The sequence below is a fragment of the Suricata suricatta genome, chromosome 15 (assembly GCF_006229205.1).
Source record: "Suricata suricatta isolate VVHF042 chromosome 15, meerkat_22Aug2017_6uvM2_HiC, whole genome shotgun sequence".
In the NCBI taxonomy this organism is placed as follows: Eukaryota; Metazoa; Chordata; class Mammalia; order Carnivora; family Herpestidae; genus Suricata; species Suricata suricatta.
This window is the reverse complement of record NC_043714.1, coordinates 51,078,783-51,093,392: the sequence shown is the minus strand read 5'-3', so window position 1 is coordinate 51,093,392 and position 14,610 is coordinate 51,078,783. Positions and strand designations below refer to the sequence as shown.

The 14,610-nt window shown below is 41.2% G+C and overlaps 1 protein-coding gene across 3 annotated transcripts in view; it reads left to right on the top strand.

Moving 5' to 3' along the window:
* Positions 1-14,610, top strand: part of SYBU (syntabulin) — a 107,697-nt gene that overhangs the window by 22,850 nt on the left and 70,237 nt on the right. For 2 of the 3 annotated variants that reach the window (XM_029923682.1, XM_029923680.1), the window contains exon 1: positions 10,982-11,103. The exons of the other annotated variant lie outside the window; for it this stretch is intronic. The gene's annotated coding sequence lies outside the window, so the exon portion shown is untranslated. Of the gene's footprint in view, positions 1-10,981; positions 11,104-14,610 lie in introns of those variants that run through there. 3 annotated transcript variants of the gene reach the window in all.

Genomic DNA, 14,610 nt, shown 5'->3' with positions numbered 1-14,610 from the left:
ATTTACTTTTTGATTTACAAACAAAAAATATGGTTCTGGTTTTATTTTAAACTTGAAACCAGTGTGGAAAGATGTCTATCTATTTCTTATTTAAAATAAATGAAGCCAAATGGATATTGCCACAAGATGGCTCAGAATGGGGTATATTTTAGACTCATTTCATCAACGCTATTTAGCTAATTGACTAATTGGCTGCTTGCTTCATAAACATTCAGGCTGATGGAGGAGCAAAACCAATTTTTTTGTCGTTTTTCATGCAGCCTTTGTATTTTTACATGACCAATGTACTTAGGAGCTTAGCATTGTAAGTTTTGAAAACTGACTTGTCCAACTGTTTTATAAAAACACTTCAGTTTCTAAAACTAATTAATAATAGTAAATATATATCTTTCCCTTCTCATCGTGTTACTAAATTGCACCTATTTACAGCAGACTGCAAAAGGGCTATAAGATTTGGAAGAGGCAGGGGAGAACTAAGTGAAAGCAGGAGGGAACCACAGAATGGTGCTGAGTGTGGGGACAGTTTAAACATGGCGAGTGGAGGTGAAGAGCCCCCGTGAAACTAACAGTGGAGCTTTGGTTGGTAAAATTTATCGTTCTCTGTGTACAAAAGAAGAAATTCAAATTGAGTCACTCTGAAATACATTCTAACGTTCTGGGTTCCTCATTGAAAAAAGGACAGTGTAAATAAACACGTAGCAGGGAAATGCAACAGAACATTATCAGCTTTGAAAAGTCCTTACCCCATTACACTGGAGAACTTCAGTTTGACAGTCCTGAATAAAAGTCTTACAGGTGCCGGCGCAGACAAGAGGTGGCAGATCATCACGTTGTTTGCTATGGCCTACACAGCAGCCAAACGGGAAGTTCCCTTGGCTGATTTTCTCTCATTGCCCAACTCCAAGTCCATCGTGTAGCAGACTTGGGGCAAGACTACCCTGCTGAAAGTAAACAGAAGTCTCACCACATCATTGGAAAAACTGTCAGACATGATCTCATGATCACTGTTCAGCAAACCCAGTACCTTGCCATCCTTACTCTTGGGTCCAAAACCTCAAGTACTAGTGCCTATAAAATGAAGTACAAGTTCTGTGTGGGTAAGACTCCTTTGCCAACTGTTAAATTATTGAGCTTAAAAGAGGCCAAGCAGATGAATACAGAAAGGTTGAGGAATAATTCCTAGCACAGTCTCAGCACTTGGAGTGGATGTAAAAACAAGCATATTAGTTTAGTGGGTGACACTATTAGCTCTAATCTCTAAATGAAGAGTGAAGTTTCTGACCTGCTCAAGCGGGAAATGCCTTTCCTAGGTTCAGGACCTTGTCTTCACCACTTAGAGAGCTAGCAGCTGAGAAGACAGTGAAAACACTGGCTTTGTTGACATCTTTGCCACACTTCTCTTTATAATTTTTATCAGACAGCCACTGTTTGTGAATTAAAAACTTGAGCAGAATTTGTGGAAGACTGACCAGCAACACGAAAGAAAACAGATGGGATGCGCTGGTTGTAGCATACAGGACAGGGCAGGCGAAACCTTATTTCTTATGTTACTGCCTCAGTTTACAAGGCTGGCCACTGAGAAGATCCAGTCCTACAAATGAGAAACCAGAGCTACCTGAAGATGCTGACTAGTCTAAACTTTGTCCTATATTTTCTCTCCTCAATGAGATATTAAACCTACTCTCCAAATAGCGTTGCCTTCCCGAGGGACATTGTGGTCCGCGCTCTGTCACGTTGTTTCTTGACAAGTGCTGCCTTACCTTCAGGAGGATCAAGAAAGGGACCTTGTATGGTGCACTCAGTGATTTACTAATGAATGCAGAAAGAAACCCAAAAGTAACGTCTTTCAGTAGGATCAGACTAAATGAGCGATCCTATTGTGATTAAAAAATTTTAGGGAAAGAGGCCTCATTTATACTCATCTATCAGAATAGATGAGTATAAATGCATTTATACTGATGTAATTTAAATCACATTTTGGGGGGCTCCCTAAAGAAGATGCATCTCAGTGTTTAAAATTACTGGATATAAATCTATGACCCACAAATGAGCACGCCTTAAATATGCAGTCAAAGAACTCGAAGTGTCTATTAATCCCTTTGAAAGGCTACTACAGTTAAATCATGTGGATGCTTCCCAGCTGGCTAGAGAATGGGATCGCTCAAAGGTTTCAGGTTGAAAAGTCTCCCACAGCTCTCTAGGCCAGAAATTTGGCAGCGGTGCTGAAAAACTACAAAGACAAATTTCCAAATATTTATCATATGATTTGTATTCTGCAGTCATTTGCAGTTTCAATGGCAACAGTAGAAAGGAAAGGATGAAGTCAGGTTCCAGGAATAAAACACTTGAGCAGGGCTTGACTATGCACATTTCTGCAGAAGGCCCAATGTCAGGACTATGTAACACAGACCTGATGTCAACCATTTTTCCTTTCAAGCTCACCAGAACAAACAAACCACCTGTAGGCAAAAGACCTTCCGAAAACCTCAGTTTTGAAGAAGAACCATATTCTTTGAATACAAAAAAGGAAACAATTTTCTACTCAAATTCCTTCTGTAAATCGCCATTGTCTCTGACTCTATTTGAAAATTATGGAGGCATGACTGTTTTGCCATAAAGTGTAATAATAGAAATACTCTGGCAAAATAGAAGAAGTGAATACATCTCTTATCACTAAGGGGTTTTTGTGTGTCCATTTAGGTGTGTTCTGTTTTTGTTTTTAGAGAGAGCACACAAGCAGGGGAGAGGGGCAGAGAGAAAGAGAGAGAATCTTAAGCAGGCTACACGCTAAGCCTCAGTGTAGACCCTGATGGGCTCAGTTCCACGACCCTGGGATCATGACCTTAGCCAAAATCAAGAGTTGGATGTCCAATGGACGAGCCAGCCAAGTGCCCCAAGTTTTTAATGTGTATAGGAACAGCAGTGCTCTATGGAAAAGGAATTCATGAGACTCAACCAAGGAGAAGAAAGACTTGCTTGGTTTTCACTTGACCACATTTCTTAATTATGGAGAAAAAATCTGATATTAATAAATAGTGTTTTGTCATATTTATGTTTGCATTTTTATTTTTGCTTTATCTTCAAATATAGTTTAATATTAAGTAGGTCATGTCATTATTCTATATGTGTAAAATGATCATATTTTATGTTAATTATTTAAAGATTGCCCAAAAGGATGAAGCATGATTGGATGGAGTTCATTATTCTGCCTTTATTCTCTGTGGACATATAAGAGTCCCAGAACTGCTGAAGGCACAGAGTAAAATTTAAAAATCATATCTATTTCTATTGCCAAGCCAGACTACCTAAATGTCCCCTAATATTCATGAGGGTTCTTGATACATGCCAAGGGAAAAGGCTCAGTTAATATTTGTTGAATAAATAAAATCAGTTATTTCTAAAAAGTCTGGAACTCACAGGATAGGATTTATAACAATGAAAGTAAAACTCAGTAAGGCAGTTCTTAGATGAGTATTACAGAAATTGCCTAATTTTTATTTGCTTCAGCTCCAGTGTGATATTTTAAAAATACCATTTCAGATATCTGTTATTGCATAATTAAAAACCAAAAATGAAAAACAGAAGATTCTTACGTCTATATTTATTCCCCATATGCAGCATTTCACAGTCCTTTCCCAGAGATGTGTTTCTGAATTTAGAACTCTGTGGAGAGAATTACTGGCCTTCAGGTAGACAGAAAAAAAATAGTAATTTATATGCAGAAATTATAGATGTTTACTATGAGAAATGCAAGCACATTGGTTTTTAACAAACTCATGCTTCTATACTTAGCATCTCGAGCACTAGGAAACCTGCTGCTCTCAAGTGTATATAAGAAGGTTGTACAGTGTGAGATGTTCTAATATTCTCTTGCCCCCATAGTTATTTACTATAAATTTTCCAAGTTTCAAAAGCAATCTACTTAAGTCATTTATACAGTTGGAAAAGTTGGATTTTCCTGAATGTATTATTAAAAAAATACAGCAATGTAACCATGTGAGTATTTAAAAATATAAATGCCAGTGTCTTTTTAAAAAATAAATCCTCACGAGAATTGTTTTCTAATTTAATACTAAAAGTCAAATAAGTGGTGGGGGGGAAAGGAGGGAAAACTATAACAAGGAGTCAGGGGAATACTTTTTCAAAGAGCATGATTTGAATTCTCACTCGAGAGAAGTGAGTCTATTAGAATAATGAAGCTAAGATTAATATTTTATAATAAGTAGGATGAAACGTATGTATTTTCTCTGGCAGAAGCTTTTCAAGTTATATCAATTTGGAAGTCATTATTTCACTTGATCACTAAAAAATTCTTTTGAATTGCTCTTCAACTCATGTTACTAGCCCAAAAGCTAACACAGCCTCCATGTTCATCTTGTCTTTAATATGAATTTATCTTTCCATAATACTATGCACCCGTATGGTTAGAGCAGAAAGCATTTTCAAAGCCAAAAATCATTCTTTTCTGTTTCACACTCAAGACTGGAGTAAATTCATAACTCTAACAAATCATGTTTTTCAGTGAATCTCTCTGGAGGGCAATAGTAACCAGATGGTCGTGGTGAGAGATGGAGGTTAGAGATTGGGAAGTGCTCTAGGTGGAAGAAACAACATTTGTGAAAGTCAAAAGTAGAATGCAAGGATTAGATCATGAGAGATCTTGTAAGCCATATGTTAGTGTATGAATGTTATAGTCAGAGCAATGTTGAACACTGAAGGGCTTCCACTGAGGCCAGGAGATGCAGGGTCGGGTGGAGAGTGATCAAATTTGCACTTTAAAGAGATCACGCTGGCTACTGTTTGAAAATGTACTGAAGGAGACAAGTCTATAGGCCAGGTTAGAAATCCAAGCTGGAAGAGATGTAGAGAAATGAATATGTTTTAAAGATAATTAAGAGGTAGAAAAGATATGACTTCAGTTCCAATTAGTTGTAAAGGCGAAGGAGAGAGAAGTAGTCAGAGTACCATCCAGCTTCCTGGATCTGCAAGATAATAGCATTTATTAATTTAGAGAACCCGGAAGGAAGATTAGCTTTTAGAGGAAATATGATAGATTCAGTTTGGAATATAGTGAGTTTGTGGACCCTAAGGGATGCCAAAGTCAAGATATCCAGATGGATTATGGGATAGTCATGCATAGAGATGTGGATTTGTAGAATTTATGGAAGAAGGATAAAATGTTTTATCATTGGGTAGGATAGGAAATGAATTATGAGGTAATATAGATGAGTGTATAGTAGTCTCATTGAAAAGTTGTCTTTTTTGCAATCTTGATGTAATGTACTTTTTATAAGGACATGAAATCTAAAATAAAGTTCTTGTGAAGAAAAAAAAGTAATAATGGAAACAGTTAAAAGGAAAGATATTACTTAGGGAGGGAAAGGAGGATGAAAATATGAGAGGGTCAGCACAAGTAACTGAGGAACACCGACATTTAAGGAATGGCCAGAAAGGATACAGAGAAGGGAAGAAAACAGGAGGGCGGAGTTATAGAAGGAAAGCAGTTTTCAAAAGGGGGGGAGTGTTTATCCTAAAGGCTGATGAGAGGTCAGATTAAGATAAAAAGTAGCCATTAGATTAAACCACGTGGAGGTAAGTTTTTTCTTTGGGCATGAGCTCTTGATAGAATGGTGGATACACATGCATGGGTAGAGTGAAGGGGCAAGGATAAAGTGAGACATCAGAATATAGACTCAGAAGTTTGATGATGAATGGGGAGAAGCAACTGGGTAGTAATAGATACGAGAGTTTCAGAGAGTCATTTATTTAGTTGGGAAAGGACTCATATTGAAATGGTGATGTGAACTCTCTGATAGAAAAAGTAAATTAAAGTTATCAAAAAAAGAATAGTAGCTAACAGTCACAGTGAACACTCACTGAGTGCCTGATATACACTAGAGACTTCCAAGTTCTTCACATGTATTAACTCTTCTGATGTTCACAATAACCCTATGAAGTCGGTACCGTGATTGCTCCATTTTATAGATAAAGAAATAGAAACCTGGAGTTTTAGAAGGACTAACTAATGGGATAACTACCTTTAAGATGTAGAAAGGGTGGGACCCAAAGCCCAAGTAAAAGAATTATCCTTGTACAGAAGAGGGACGACTTCCATTCGAAAGGACCAGGAATGGAGATGATGGGGTAGAAGCAGGTGAATTCGTAGGTTTGGAGGCAAGAGATTGAGAGAGTTCTCTTAAAGATTCTATTTTGTCAGTCAGGAGATGGGGGCATCTGTATAGCATGAGGGTGGAGTTGGTAGGACAGTAGATTTGAAGTGCGGGGGTTCCAACTAGACCCTGTAGAGAATAGGAAAGCATGCTGATAAAGGGCCATAAAATGATTGCCAGGGAGCACTGAGGTCCCCCTGCAGCTAGAGAGAGGTATCATCCACCTGCAGGCATGCGGGGCTTACCCCCTACCCTCTGCTCAGCTTCCTGTCAGAGGAGAGTAGTTCTGTTAAGAGTATCAAAGGGGCACCTGGGTGGTTCAGTCAGTTAAACATCTGACTTTGGCCCAGGTCATGATCTCAGTTTGTGAGTTCGAGCTCCGTATTGGGTTTTGTGCTGACAGCTCAGAGCATGGAGTCTGCTTTGGTTTCTGTGTCTCCCTCTCTCTCTCTGCCCCTCCCCTGCTCAGGCTCTGTCTTTGTCTCTCAAAAATAAATCAGTGTTGAAAAAAAATGTTTAAAAAAAAGAGCAAGAAAGATTCAGAAGTCTTGGCCTTGAGTCCACCATGAAGTTAGAAGATCTTGGAAGCAAACCAAGCAGGTGTAGGGGGTATAGTGAAGGGCAGGGAAGAGGTAAGGGATGTGATAGGCATTTGATTGAACCCCCTTCAGAAGTAGAGTTTAATTAGGAATGGATTGTATCCAAAGATTTAAAAAAAAGAAGAAGAAAAGGAATGGATTGTGTCCAAAATTCTGAGATCTATTTTTGAGCTTTGGAACAGTAAATGGGAACTCTGTACTTTCTGCTTAATTTTTATATAAACCTAAAAGTGCTATAAAAATGTAGTCTAATAATTTGAGAAGTAGATTTGGAAATATAAAGGGTAGGAAATATCTGACTATGACTTACAAATATGACTTACCTCGTCTGTCTACGGTGCCTCAGCAGATAAAGAGAAGAAAAACATTGGGAACCGTTTGTCAGACCACAAAGCGCATACTTATTATCACACCTATGTATTCAGTTATGTGTAACCTTAAACTTTGGAAGTTTTCTGAAAGTGATGAAAGTTTAAATAAGGCCACTGTGAAGGTCTGTTATGAAGACTTACTTGGTTGCAAACCAAAAGAACAGACTTCACCGGTCAGGAGACAATTCACTAATGAACCAATAGGTGGCAGTATAACATGGTGTTCTTGAAATTTTAAATAATATTGCTAATTAGAATATTGATTGAAGCACCAGGTATGTGCTTGATGGTGTATTAGGCCATCAAAACTCTGAAAATAAAAAACCTTTTCTTCCAGAAAATTACAGTCAAACAGTAAAGATTCAAGGGGAAACCTAAAGTTTCTCTCTGTATCAGTCCATCGGCCAGTATGAAGAGTAGCAGGTCTCTCAAAGTAAAAAGAAGGGTTGGGGGGAGGGGTTGAGGAAGTGAAGGGCAAGGAAGGGGAGGGAAAGTGATAAGAGAAAACAGAAGAGGGCAGGAGAGAGAGAAAGAAAGGAACTCTACCCAAGTTATGACAGCACCCATTCATCCTTTGAAATTCTTTTTAAAACTCACTCCTGGAAGCCTAGACCCCAGACTAATTGGGATACTGGCCAGCCCTCAGGACACTGTTGTGTCAAGAGGTTAACAACGTGAATAGCGTAGCAGTGTATGGCCATGCCCATCTCTCTACTGGACTGTGAGATACTTGAGGACAGGAAACTGTTCATTTTTGAATACACTGGAAACAGTATCTAAGCCAGTGTGTGGCTCAGAATAGGAATGAAATAAACACTGACGGATGGATGGATGAATGGGTGGACGGATTGAGGGATGAGAGGTATTAGGCCATTTATCATGCCTTCCACCTTTTTAATCTTACTTTGGGAAGAAAAGTTCTGTCAACATCTTTTCCCATGAAAAATTCAGTTTCTATCTCATAAGTCACCTGGGGAAATCATGAGTGTATGTGCTCCCAAAGCGAGCACTTGGGGAAAACCATAATGCTTCCCCTTAATAAAAATTAAAATAAAAATCTTCAGGATATGGAGAATATGAAAAAAGTACACAGGAGGTAGAAATGGTGGTTGGTCCTGAGGGAGAGAGGGTGTCTGTTAAACCCTACCATGTGCCCAACGTAAATGATAGGTTTTGCATGTATTCTTATCTAATCCTTAAAACAGCACTATGAAGTAATTTCTGTTATTAAGTCCATTTTATAGGTGAGAAAATGAGGATCAGAGAAGTTAATTTTCCCAAAGATATTAACTGGCACAAAATGTTCTTTCTTCTTTCCCTCTTTCCCTCCTTCCATCTCTCCCTCCCTCCCTCCTTCCCCTCTTTCCTCCCTTCCTTTCTTCTTTTAATTAACATGTACTTATCATATGCTCAGTCCTAGAGGGGTTAAAGTGATCTAAGGCTACCCAGTCAGAAAGAGGCCAAGAAGGGCCTATGGGACAGGAGATTCCATATCCTTTGTTAAACTACTTCTTTTCAGTACAGATACCTTTGCAGACTTCAGGAAACTCATTTCACTCTCTTGCCCCTTGCTTGAATCAGCATCATCAGGGCAGGCCATTAGCTGGGCTCCTATTTGAAAGGGACACAGATGTTTCTCTACCACCCTCTGAGTTGAGGTCACTCTCAAGCCTTGAATTTGCTAATTCTCCGTCATATCCCTGGCAGCTCTTCCTGAAACATTTGGCTGGTCCAGTCACCACTAGGGCCAGGAACCCGGGAAGATACCCTTGAGCTTCTGGCTGCAGCCGCAGCTGTTTGTCAACAGTGGTAAGGAGGACCGAGAGCCTAATATCCTGTATTAGTGCCCAATCAGAGGAAAACAGAGGGGAATAACTTCTGGGAAAACAATGGGCCTGGGAGCTTACCACAGCCGTCCAGAAATAGCCAGATGCGATGGCATCAAGAGGCCCCAAGTGAGACTTTTATTCTCATTTTAACAGTTCTGTTTTTGATGCACAGTAGATAAGCCTGAAAGTAAATACACAAAAATGTTAACAGAAGGAATATGGATAACTGATGTTAGGGCAATGAGATGGTGAGTAATATTTTTCTTTTTCAAAATTTTGGTGATGTGGGTTTTGTATCTTTAAAAAGAAAATGTTAGAGCTACATATATATTTCTTTCAAAAGTACTTCTTTTCATCTTTGGTTAAACAGTATTCTAGAAATAGCTAAGGAGGACACACCGGTAGATGAAACAATGTTGGCTATATTCCCAAATTCTGGATTTATTTTTCTACAGATTCTTCTGCAGGAAAGTAGCTACAACTACATAACGGGGGCTACATTTACTCATTAGGTCACAGGATTTCAGGTGATGAGGGAAGAGAGTTCACAGCAGTGACCTAGGAGGTGGAAATAAAGCCCACCCCGCTCCCAAAGTCCAACGGCTTGGTCCTTCAAGGTTTCCCCTGTACTTCGGCAGCTGCCATCACAGGAGTTGGCCTCTAGGGGCGCTCTGTTCCATTTTGCTATATTGCTCTTGCCCCTTGAGTAGACCATCTCAAAATCCTTCCCCCATCTTTTAGGAGAAATAAAGGCAAAATTTCAAAAAAGAAGAAGAAAGAGGAGAAGGAGGAGAACATTTACTAGAAATCTGAGTGGAAAACAAGTACAAGAGCATGGAAGTAACTGATATAATGGAGAACAGATTCTTTTATTTTAACATAAATCTAGCCACAGATCTGCTTTCTGGGAACTTAGATCATAAACTTCTTTTCTAAACCTAGACTGGTGTGGATGCTGAATGCATCTTTCAGAGCCTCTGACCTGGGGTACCTGCTCTGCCCCTTCCATGTGTGAAAAGACTCTCAGCCTCATCTTCTCTCCAAGTCGCTGCTCTCCAAACTGGGCTCAGGCAGCTTTCAACAGCTGTGCTTCTCATCTACTTTCTAGTCTCTTGGTCTCCTAAGAGTGGAAGGTGATTTTCTTTCCGCCCAGAATTCAACCTCTGGATTTAGGCCTTCTTATGCCTACATTATGGATAACTTTCCTTGCCCTTTCTGTAAATCTATAAGACCCACACATTTTGCTGTCTTGTCCAGTCATTTGAAGCTTTTCACTAGGTAAATATCAAGACTCAGTTTCTTGGCAGCCTTGACACTTATACCTAGCAGAACATCTTAGTTTCAGTCATTTGAATCTACTGCCCTGATAAGTATACATGTACTTGTCCAACCACATGGCCCCCAATTTGTTCAAGACAATCACCATCTCTCTGTCTTTGGCTAGTATCTGTCCCTATTCTTAAAAATGGGCAAAAGGCCACGAACAGCAGATGGCATTTGGGGAGGATTACCTCATATTTGCTCCCCCATCAGACAAGTGGAAGATGGTGTCCATACCGTTCTTCAAAGCCCCCAACCCTCAACCTCTCTGCCTCTTCAGCTGGAGTTTCCCTTAATTCCCGTTCTTCATCTGAGAGGTGCCTCTGACTGAGGGCTCGGTGGAGCAGAAATAAGTGCTACCCTCTGAATCCACTGGATGTTCTGGCCGGCCCTACCTCAGGCTGCCCACTCCCCTCTCTATTCCAGGTACTCTCTGGGCCCCCTCCTCAGGGAGTGATCTTGCAGAATTCTACTCTTTACAGTTATGCAACAGCAAAATCCTTTAACCACAGAGTAACATTAACACACATACAGTAAGAGGAGGATTGAAAATGGGCAGCTCTCTCCCCGGTGAGAAAAATATGGGTCTCCACCCCACCACACACACAAAAAAATTCCCAGGACGCCCCAGAATGCAGCTTCTCCTCATGACGTGTTGTAAAGCACGTCAGCTGCTCCTTGTTGCTGTGCAGATCACCCAACGTCGGGTCACTGAGACAGAAGGCAGCGCTAGCTCACACAGCTGATAGGATTAGGAGATGGTGCTTTGTCAGTCTTGACGGAGTCCGGAGAAGCCCTCAGCATACACAGGCAGGTGAGCTGTGAGCTGTGAGGGAGAGCGGATGGGGGCGGGGTGGGGGGGTGGAGGAGGCAGGGGCTGCACTAGGTCTCGGTTGTATGGTGGAGATGCTTTCTCTTTGCAGTGCTTTTATATATATTGTCTTTTCTGTAAAGTTTGCTGGCTGGGGGGTTCCTATCAATAAAAAACCTGTCCTTTATCACTTCTCTAGTTTCAGGGCTTGGCCACATGCACCTCATAGGATTTTTGTGAGGTTCAAATGAGTTTCTAAAAATAGAAAGAGCTCTGAAAATATAAAGTTTTGTGTAAATGAAGAGACTCTTCATTTAATTTCACATAAACAAAGAATTAAATAATTTATACTAGATTCGGGGGGCATAGTTACCTGCACATACTTCTTTTCCCCCAAACTATAACACCCAAATTTCCGGTTCCTTCCCAGGCCTGAACATGGATATTATTTATAATCTTGAAGGGTTCTAGCCTTCTAAAGCAGCTGATATTTTCTAAAACCCAGCATTACATTCGTTTCTAAAGGAGAAACCACAAAATTACAAAACAAGATGACAAAACAAGTAGAAATGGAAAATGATGCATGAGAATACTTAAAAGCAGATGAAAGATGAATATAATATGCTATATTAGATTATATGTCTTTGATGGTATAATCCAAACATGATAAGACATTTCTCTTAATGACATGAGAAACACTTGAATGAAATTAAAGGCAGCATATATATTATCATTTCTAAAACTTGCCTTTTAGAACAGCAGAAAAACAGGCTTGGGCTCCAAAAGTACGGAGCTAAGAGACGTTGGAAGAGGAAATCATCAGCCTTTCCCTTGGCAGTGTTGCCATGGTGACAGCGGGGCTACCACACAGCCTCTCACTGCCTGCACTTCTGCAGTAAAAGCTTTCACTGAACACATGTTGGATTTTTTTAGGCACACACCCCATCATCAAATACAAAGACATACTGGAAACAGCAGCTTTCTCTGAGTCATTCGCAAACCAGAGCTGTCTATTTTCTTTACCCTGTGTTGATGGGCTCACGGGCTTATAGAACTCACTCATTCATGCATCCGTTCGTTTGACTGTTGTATATTGAGTGTCTTCTATATGACAGGACCTGTACTAGGCACGACACGGCCTATGATCCCCGGTGAAGACAGACAAATAAATAGGGAATTATGATACAACATCTGAACAGTTCTCCTGGGGTGAATTTAAAACAGGTGTCCTGGAAATATGTAAGGACTGACCTTCAGGGGTCAGGTTTCCTGGAAGAAGCTGTCTCTAAAATGAAACTTAATGTATCTTTAGGAGTTGAAGGAGGTTAAGGGGAGTGAGATGCAAGAAATGCTTTAGACAGAGGGACCAGCACGTGAACAGTTTAGAGGAAAAAGAAAGCATGACCCCTCCAGAGAACTGAAATTTCTACAGTTTGAGGGTTATCCATTTGTAGGTGGAGGGAGAGTACCAACGGTGGCAAGAACAGAGAAGGGGCGGAGGCAAGGAGGGAGGATGGGTGGATGAGGAGTGGTAACAATGAGATCAGAGAGGTAAACAAGACCAGATCATTGAAGGCTTCTGTGCCACATTCAGGAGTTTGAATATGACTTAGAGGACAACTGAGAAGTGATTAATGAGTTTTAATGAAATTTTAATGGCTTGATTTGGCCATTCAGAAAGGCCTTGTGGAAAAATGTTAAAACTGGCAAAAAAAAAAAAAAAGGAATAAGAGGCAAGATTGTAAACAAGACAACTTCAGTTAGACCACTTCTGCAATAATCTGGAATGTTTGTGGTTTAGACTCTAAATGAAGATAATAGAGTGGAACAGTAGACCAAAGTAATCAGATTGATTACTAGAGTAACATGGAGATGACTTGCTGGTTTCTGGTATGTGGGGGCCATATGAGGAAGAAGAAAAAGTCAAGAATGACTCTGGGGTTAGGATTTGGACTCAGAACCACTCAGCTCAGTGGTTGGTGTTTCTACTATGAGCCCCCCAGACTCAATTCTCAATTCTCAGTAGTGAATTCAGGAACACATTTTGGCCTTAACAGTCCATTTCTATGTCATAGTACAAGTCCTTGGGCCCATAATTTTGGAAATAATAGATTGTAGGAATCATCACTTTCCTGAAGTCCTTATCTAAGACAGCGTGGGTACAGAAAGTACGGATTAATCACCTCCTCCCTCCAAATAAAGATCCTTAAGATTACCAAGCTCGCCGGTTAAGAAATCAAAGTAGAGTGAAAATCATGATGTATGGGATAAACTTTCCTTAGGGATATCGGAAAAAGGCAAATTGATTTCTCTAATCCTTTGATTTCAGGCTCTCTTTGGACTCACACTGCTCATTCCTATATTTGAGATTTAAGGGCTCAGAAAAATGCTGTTTTCAGGGCAGACAGATGGGGATGGAGGTAGTTCAAATACAATTGTCCAGGATTATAGTCCTCCCATGTACAACACTGGGTGTGAGGATGAGACTGTTTCCTGTCCACGTTGCTGCTTAGAACATCCTCCAATTCTGAGTGAAGGGCATCTCTTCTTACTTATGTTGAGTTCCATAAGATTAACTAGAGCAGTTGTAATAAGTGAGGCCCATGACCCAGCTGAGGATCTCTCTTTTAAGTCCTCAGCTGGACAGATTTTAAGCTTTTTGAACAAATATGTCTCATAAATGCTTTTTCTGCCATGTAAGAGGCCTCAGCAAATACTGAATGGGTGAATGTGGATTGCCCTTTGGAAAGTTCTGTTCAATAGGCTGGGAATAACTATTTTGTTTTCCTCATCTAATCCTCACAGCTACCTTTGAGGTAGATACCGTTATTATTATCCCTCATTTAACGAGGATAAACTTGAAGTTCAGAGAGGTCAAGAACTTTAAGGTAAAGGCCTCGGCTGGAAGAGAGTAGAGGGCTGGAGTTTCTGAGTTCAAGGGTAGCCTTTCCCCTAGCAAGGTGCCCGAGGGGCGCGTTCCCAGCCGCTTCAAGGCAGGGATGGAGAAAAGGCAGCCCTCCCCTTTAAACAGCCTGGCTCCCCTAAGCCCTAGGGAACTGGCCCCGTCGTTTTTTTCTGGAACTGCTGATGCAAGTCCCCCAAGGAGAATCTCGGCCGGTGCGACCCCTCCCTGCACGGGCTGCTGTGTCAGTCCTGCAGCACTGGCTTGGCTGGGGCCCGGGTGCGGGGGACCCGCCCCATCTCTCTCGGGGGAGGTAATTGCGGGGAGCCGTGTGCGGACTTTAAAACCCGAGAGGGCAGGGAGGGGCCGCGAGGGAAGAAAACTTTCTCCATTTTGGCTCATCGTGATATCGCAGGTTTTCTCCGTTTTTCTCTCGGACGTGCACCCCCGTCAAACCAGACCCTAAGGTGCCAAAGCGAGGGTCGGACACCTCCCGGCTGGAGATGCTGGGGGCGGGTCGGGATCCAGAGCGGGAGGGGCGCGCGGTGCCAGGGGGAAGCGCGGGCGGCCCCGACGAGCCGCCCGGGGGCCCGGCAGGTGGCGGGGGC